Raw genomic sequence first — 8,286 nt, 5'->3', positions numbered from 1 at the left:
AACACTAGTATCTTGTTCAACCTTGTACCAACCAACACTAGTATCTTCGTTCAATGAATGTACTGTACTTGAGAAACTTTGTGTAGTGCAGCTCACTGAAAGTACCTCCGCGGAACAGCCGGCGGCGAAGGGGGACGAATGTGTGCGCTGATTAGCTAAAGACAGATTTGCGTGTTTTGGCATCCAACTATCCGTAGCGCTCCTGAACCAGGTTCTCCTCGGTGCTGATCTTGGCGTGTCGCAGCTTGGCGGCCTTCCTATCTCTCATGGTTAGAGTGTCCATGGTGACCTGAAGCTTCTTCTCAGCCAGCCGCTCCAAAGCAGCGCTCTTCTTCACTGATGGCGTGCAAGACACAAGGGTAGTGTCGCACTTTCGTGTGAGTATCTCAAATAGTTATCGTCCCAATGAAGAGCGAAGAAGGGTAATTATGAGTAACATTTTTGTCACACACAAGTCGTCACAACTCTTATGTGAAGTAACTGCTTGTGATTCTCCAAAAGCTATTACTGTTCCAAGAGGCAAATAAACCAGAGTAGTAAATATGATGAGATGCCTGCAGCAAGAATAATAACGACCTGGTAGTATAAAACATAAATTAAAGACTGAAAGTAGAAATGTTTTCCTCTGCAATAGAGAGATTACGCGAGAAGAAACTTCGGATCATGGTATACCTCAAGTGTGCCAGTTCAATGGTAATCTCAGTTACCTTGTATCATGAGTTTAGTATTTGATTTGCTTGTTCTGTAGGTGGATCACCCTAACGCTATGTTTGGATGTAGACATTCAAGACCTTGGTATTGCATTGGCTCCAATGCCTAATATCCCAAGGCATTGGTATTGTGCTGCAATGCCACACTTTGTGTTTGGATGTTCTTGTATTGGGCACTTGGAATTCAAGGGAAGGAGCAATGACAAATCTTGTTTGGATGCGCATAGTGTAGAATTGGACATTGTGAAATGTATGAACAATATAATAATTGCTTGTACAAGTTTGGTAATGAAATCTGATCATCATGCCATATACTTGAGATTATGTATTATAATACAATAAAATCGCATGCAAATAATTTAAAAATTGGTACAGACAACATCAATTGTCCAAAATACATGAAAAATAGGCTGAAAAGTGTAGATAGGCAACAGGAGCATATAATCATGCATTGGACAATATCAACTATTCAAAAGCGTGAAAAATAGGCTGAAAACTGTACATTACAGTAGTATATTAGAATTAGGCCCAAAACTGTAGGTAGCAGCAGCATATTATGATAGCCTTGCCAACACCATTACATATTATAACATGTCTCACACCATCTGGAACACATAACAAGTCCTGTGCATCAACCATGCAACTTTAGGACAAGTTCAAAAGTCTCACACAAACTAGGAGAACTAAAAGTAGTAGTACACATACATATTATCCATCAAGAGCCATTCTACTATTCCAACATCAACAACCATTCCTTCCTGAAGTTCATGGGAAGCTCAAGAAGCGCTTGGTACAAGCGTTCGCTAAGGATCAACTTACCATAAGATCACAATATGTCACCACGAGCCAAATCAGGGATCATCTCAAGTGTCGCGAGGATTTCAGTAGGAGGTGTAACTTGGGGCAGAGGTAAAGGCTCAAGTGACTTCAAAGCATCATTAAATGAGCCTTTCATATCCCCAAGTAGGCACAGGATGGCATCACCAGTCCGCTGTTTTTTGTGTGGCACTTCAGGAGAGGCTTCATTGGGTTCCATAGTTGGTTCTACAACAGTTTCAGCACCTGTGACAGCACCTTCACCATTTGCATGATCTTTTGAGTATATGGTGGTGATAGCATCCCAATTCTTAATGACCTTGTTCTTGTAAAATCCTACTTTCTTGTTAGCCTGCACACACACACACACAAAGAGAGAATTGTCAAAGAAAGGTATATCTTACATATGTGTAATACAATCAAATGTGGAACGCATAAATTTCTTACCGCGACATATTTAATCCACACATCTTCACTATCAATTGACAACTTGTTATTGATCCAATCCCACCCAAATCCACTTTGAGAAAGCATCTTGCTAATGGCCTCATAGTGCTTTTCAAAGGTTTTGCACCTTGAACTTATGTTTTCCTTTGTGATGGTCACATTGCACTTCTCACGCACATTACCTATAACAGCACTGTAGACATGGGACTTCCATCCATTCTGGGCATGATCACCATTGTTGTGATGCTCAACAAGGACCTCCAGTAGTGCAATGTCCATTTCATCTGTCCATGTGAGGTAATTTCTACCAAAATTTTTCCACCTTCTTCAGCCATGGTCCTACAAGAAAATGCATGCACACAATATCCAAACACAAAGACAATGTTAGATGCATGTAAATTGAAACACAAAGACAACAAGGTAATATCACACACACACACACACACACACACACACACATATATATATATATATATTAATTTCTTAATATGAAGCATGTACAAAATACCCAAAAGGCACCATTAGCAAGCTATGCTATCACGCAAGCAAAGTCCATGCAGTGCTGACCCACACATCCTAGCAAAGCCATATCAACTAGCTAGCACAAAAGAGAACGTACACCATTATCTAGTTGACCCACACATCCTACTCCAACTCTAGTTCAGCATGTCTCACGAGGTACTCATCAAACATGTCATTAGCTAGCTGCTCTCTAAAGTTGGTCCATGAAGTGTTGACTTGAACACTCCTAATTAAGTTGGCATCATCTAGAGGATCATCTTCAGAAGAGGCTATTTCATTATCCACTTCCGCCAGCAACAATCATCCATCACATGCTGCGTATCCCTTGCAAAGTTGTGTAACACACAACAAGCATTAATAATTCGAACCTGCAATAATATTTGTTTATCATAAACATTTTCCATTTAGTTTGCATCTTATTCACCACCATATGGACACATCATACCTGGTCCTTTATGTCAAAGAAAGATTGACAACGTAGGAAAGCCCACTTTTTCTTCCACAACCCAAATGTTCTCTCGACTACATTTCTAGCTCGGGAATGACGCAAGTTATACAGCTCTTTGGGAGTTTGGGGCTGTTGTTGACTTGATACCCACTCTTTTAAGTGATATCGAGTCGATCTCAATGGAGCAAGAAATCCAGGACCGTTGGTGTAACCAGCATCAACTAAATAATATTTCCCTGGTGTGGCAAGCAAGTGAGTTAGCTATCAATTACATAGGAGAAATGAATTACCAAGAGAAAGTGTCATACCATGTGGTACGACAAATGCATCTTGGCGGCTCAACCTCATTGCATCACGCAAGACTCTTGAGTCAGAAGCTGAACCCTCCCAGCCAGGCAAGACATACATAAATTTCATATTCCAATCAACCACACCAAGCATGTTAGTGGTGATAGCTTGCTTCCTGTTCCTATATCTCCCTTGGTCACACACGGGCACACAAACATCAACATGACACCCATCGAGCGCTCCAAGTGCATTACCAAACCACTTCCATTTGTAATCATCAGGTGGCTGAGTAGAAGGATTGGGAAGCTTAATGAACTCCCCGGTTAGAGATAGAATCGCTGTTAATACATCGTCCAAGTGTGTACTAATAGTCCATAAGGAGCGCTTGTAAGTGCCACCCAGAATCCTCATTTTGATACCATGGCCAACTACCAACAAGAACATTGCCACCTTTTCTTCCACGGAAACATAAACACTGTCACTAAGACCAGCCCTCTCACGCAACATGGTGCATAAGTCATGGAAGTTTCTTTTAGTTAAACGTAGCTGATCATAGCATGTTACTTCTGCCCCATCATACAATCCTTTTAGCAAATACTTCCGATGGATGTTTTTTCCTCATCGTCACTAAAGCTTCCTAAATCCCTTGGTGCCCTCTGCGTACTAAGATATGCTATCCCAAGAAGAAACGATTCAAAGTACAGTTTGGTCAAAACTATTCGCCTCCTCTTTCTTCTTTTGTTCTCCTCGTTTATGTAAGCAACCAAGTCCAAGTCAGACATGGTGCAGCTACATTACATTTCAGAAATTAGACATGCATGCCTCATTCAATTACACATGGTTCAGCAAGCATTCTAAAATTATGTATCATTCCATCGCACAAAAATTATGCATCATTCTATCACAGAAATTAATAAACCCTGACTTGGCACACCACATCTGAACCATTTGAGGATAGCAAGCAAACATCACATATGAAAGGATAGCAGGCAAACATCACATATGACAGGATAGCACAAATTATGGCAAGGCAAATTTATTTGCTTATTCTACCAGCAAACAATCATCACATATGACAGGATAACACAAATTATAGATGAACAAACCTTGAATCTGCCTCAGCTAAACAACCTGCAAATTTATGAGAGACAATTTGTTATCATCTGAATACGTATCGAAGTTCAGAGCTTGCACTGATGTATTTACAATATGGCAATATTCACATCTGGTCGAGGTATGGTGGGGATGTCATCAGATCTGAAACATTTGATGAGGCAGAGGGATATATGGGAGAGACGGTGGCTACAGAGGAGGTGACAAGCGACCAGGTAGGGGCCAAATCGGGTGGGGAGAAGGCAGGGGATATCAGTGAGAGATGCATCGGGTGAGAGGGACGGGTTCATAGAGGCATGGAGGAAGAGGTCTGGCCGGATGGGGCGGAGGCGGAGAGGAAGGAGACTGGCGGATGGCCGGAGATGCAGGCCGACCGGGGAGATGGGGGCGGGTCGCATGGGCGATGGGGGCGGGTGCCGGGGGTGCTGCGGGGGAGATGTGGAGAGGGGGGACGCCAGTGCTGGCCGGAGAAGAAGAGGAGGGGGAGGGGCGAGGCCGGGGCTCACCTGCGCCGCCGCGTGCCGCCGCTTCTCCACCTCGTCCCGCGCGAGCCCTTTTCGCTTCTGGGGCGGTCGAAGGGATATGGGGGTGGAGCGCTCGGGCAAAATCAGCCCAAAACCGAGCGCCAGAGCAAAGAATTCGGGAAGAGCGCGCGAAGTGTTCCCGGGCTGCTTCCAATAGCACGGTCCAATGTCTACGACCACCCAAACGCTGGCATTCGGGGGTGGCTAATGCCAATACACAATTCCACCCCTCAATCTCCACATCCAAACACAGCGTAAAGTTATGAAACTCGTCCTCGAGGAATGTATTCCACACTATAGTCCTGCTTCGATGTTGCTGCAACGTGGTCGTCTCGATAATTGGAATCATACACAAAGTTTCGTGGATCATCGTTATCTCGCATTGTCTTCGGTCCTCATAGATGTCTCCACCTATCACGTCAAAGGTCGCAGATTCCCTAAACAATATGTGTTACCTATGTAAGTCTTTAGAACGTGTTGCCTGAACTCTTAACTTGGACGACACACATAGCGTTCACCACAGTATAACAAATTACAAAACAAATTATAAGACTACAAACACGAATGACCACATATAAGATAGGCACAAACGGTTCTTACCACTCACCTACATCTCCCACGCCTATAGGAAATTACTCACACATCATTTTATTTTCTTTCTTTCTTTGCTATACATCGGTTTTCTTTGTTTCTTTATCTTTTTGTCGATTTTGTTTTTTCCGCACATATCTACCTTTTCTTAGTACAATTGACATTTTTAGAGCACACGTGGAACATTTTCTCAATACAATCTGTACACTTTTCAAATACATGTTGTATATTTTCTTAAATACATATGTTGAGCACTTCTATGAATACACGGTAACATTTTTGAAATACATGTTGTACATTTTTTGATGGCAATAGATTTTTTTCTAAACTATGCGAGTACTATTTTACAATGTATAAACATTTCTGAAAATTTCATGGACATTTTTGGATACACGTGAATATTTCTTTAAAATGTCACGTACATTTTTGAATGGAAATAAAAAATTGAACCAATCCGAACATTTTCTACACTGTATATAACATCTTTTAAAATGTCAAGAATATTTTTTTGAAAAACTTGATCATTTCCATAAAATGTCACATACAAACATGGGAATATTTCCATAAAATGTCACGTACATTTGTTTAATAGTATGAAATATTTTTTACATTTTATATTTTCATAAAAAAATCGCACATACTTTTTTGTCATTGTAACCTATGCAAACATTTTTGTACACTTTATCTAATTTTATTCTAAAATGCCAGAAACATTTTATCAAAACAAGGGAATATTTCCAGAAAACGTCAGGTACATTTTTTATGTTATATGATAATTTTTTATAGTTTATATACATTTTTATTTTTATTTACGTTTCCTTTTTTGAACCTATACGAACATTTTTAAACTGTATATAATTCTTTTTTCAAAAATGTCACAAACATTTTCTTAAAACACGGGAATATTGCCATAAAATATCACCTACTTATTTTTCATGGTGTGAAATATTTTTTAACATTGTATGAACCATTTTTTTAATAAAATATGCATACATTTTCTGAAACACCGGAACATGTTTTGGAACACGTGAATATTTCTTTCAAATGTCAGGTCTATTTTTTGAATTGAAAAAAACAATTTTTTACCTGTGCGGACTTTTTTTACACTGTATATAAGTTTTGTCTAAAATGTGACGAACATGTTTTGAAACGTGGGAATCTTTTCATAAAATGTAATCAACATTTTTTAATGGTATGAAATACATTTTTTACATTGTATAAACATTCTTGAAATAAATCATATATATTATTTGAAACACCGGAACATTTTTTTCATTGTCAAGGATATTTTGTTAGAAACACTTGAATATTTCTTTAAAATGTCACATACATTTCTTTGAATGGAAATTAAACAATTTTTTGAATGTATGGGAACATTTTTATAAAAATGCCGTATACTTTTTTTTGAAAGATGATAATATTCCTATGAATATCACATACATTTTTTTATTGGTACGATTTTTGGTTACATTGTATATTTTCAAAAGTTCTGTAAACAATCTGTGACACACTGGAACATGTTTTCATTGTCAAGAATGTTATTTGGAAATACTCACATATTTAGTTAAAATGTCATGCACATTTTTGGAATAGAAAAATAATATTCTTTTGAACCTAGGTGATTTTTTTCTAAAATGTCGCGAACATTGATTTTGGCATGCTGGAATATTTCTATAAAATGTCACGTATTTTTTTAATTTAAATAATTATGTTTTTTTACATTGCATAAATATTTTTAAAAATTCCATATACATTTAACAAAACACCGGAACAAATTTCGTTTTCAAGACCATTTTTCTGAAAGTTATCAACATTTTTAATAACTGTCTAACAGTTCTTCTATTCTATGTTAACAATTTTTCAAATTTGTGGATTTTAATTGTTTTTAGTAAATATTACTCCCTCTGTTTCAATTTATAGTGCGCATAGTTGCTAGCTCTTATATTAATGTTATGAGCTGGAGCTGTACTTTGTACCAAAATGACCCTGCATGCACGTTCTGCCCACACCCATGTGCAAGCACTGCTGTGTGTCCCTGGTTTCCATGCAAGGGGTAACTTGTCCAAACCAGCATGCACGCACTACATTTCGGAACGTGAGCAAAAAACCAGCATGCACGCACTACATTTCGGAACGTGAGCAAAAAACTATGCACACTACAAAAGGGAATGAAGGGAGTAGTTTCTGAAATATATGCATTGAAGGTGAAAATAGAAATCTTTACTACTTAAAAGGAACATAAGGTTCCCATTTCACCTTTCTTCCACCATCCCTTCATCCAACCTTTCATGTATATGATAATCAATCACCTTAATCTATTTAACTTCTGAACCAATTTTATTTTAATTTTACTTACCAAACTTCTAATCAAAATATAAGGTAATTCACGGTCAAAATTTGATGAACATTTATTTACACAATCGTATTATTATTGACAGCTAAATCACAAGCTAATTTATTAGAATATTTATATCCCGTTGCAACGAACGGGCATTGTTCTAGTAGAAGAAAAAAGAAGTAACGGCTGCATTAAAACTTTTAATGGGAATGGGCCGGCCCGGACCTGGCCTTGGACCTGGCCCGTGCCCTCAAGGCCAATTTCAATGGGGCCATGGGTCGACCCATTCTGACTAAATCCCGTGGCCTCGCTGGCCCATTGGGTACCCCAGGGCCGACGCAAAATTCAGCTAGAATTACACACAACATTACACTGATGCACAACCATACAAAAATTGAATGTACACAATCATACATATGGATCAACTCTCAGTATGGAAGATTCATCTCAATCAGAGAACTATACAAGGGAATTCTCCACAATCACTTA

General features: G+C 38.8%; 1 long non-coding RNA gene across 1 annotated transcript; it reads right to left on the bottom strand.

The window, feature by feature from the left end:
- Positions 1 to 1,711: 1,711 nt before the first annotated feature.
- LOC123074085 (uncharacterized) lies at positions 1,712 to 2,040 on the bottom strand. The gene is made up of 2 exons (XR_006435855.1): positions 1,974 to 2,040; positions 1,712 to 1,878 (listed from the first exon to the last, which is right to left on the bottom strand). It is a non-coding gene; the product is annotated as an uncharacterized lncRNA (long non-coding RNA).
- Between the last annotated feature and the right edge of the window lie 6,246 nt (positions 2,041 to 8,286).

This window comes from Triticum aestivum, chromosome 3D (assembly GCF_018294505.1).
Source record: "Triticum aestivum cultivar Chinese Spring chromosome 3D, IWGSC CS RefSeq v2.1, whole genome shotgun sequence".
In the NCBI taxonomy this organism is placed as follows: domain Eukaryota; kingdom Viridiplantae; phylum Streptophyta; class Magnoliopsida; order Poales; family Poaceae; genus Triticum; species Triticum aestivum.
Note: the sequence above shows the minus strand (reverse complement) of the source record. Positions and strands in the feature narration are given on the sequence as shown.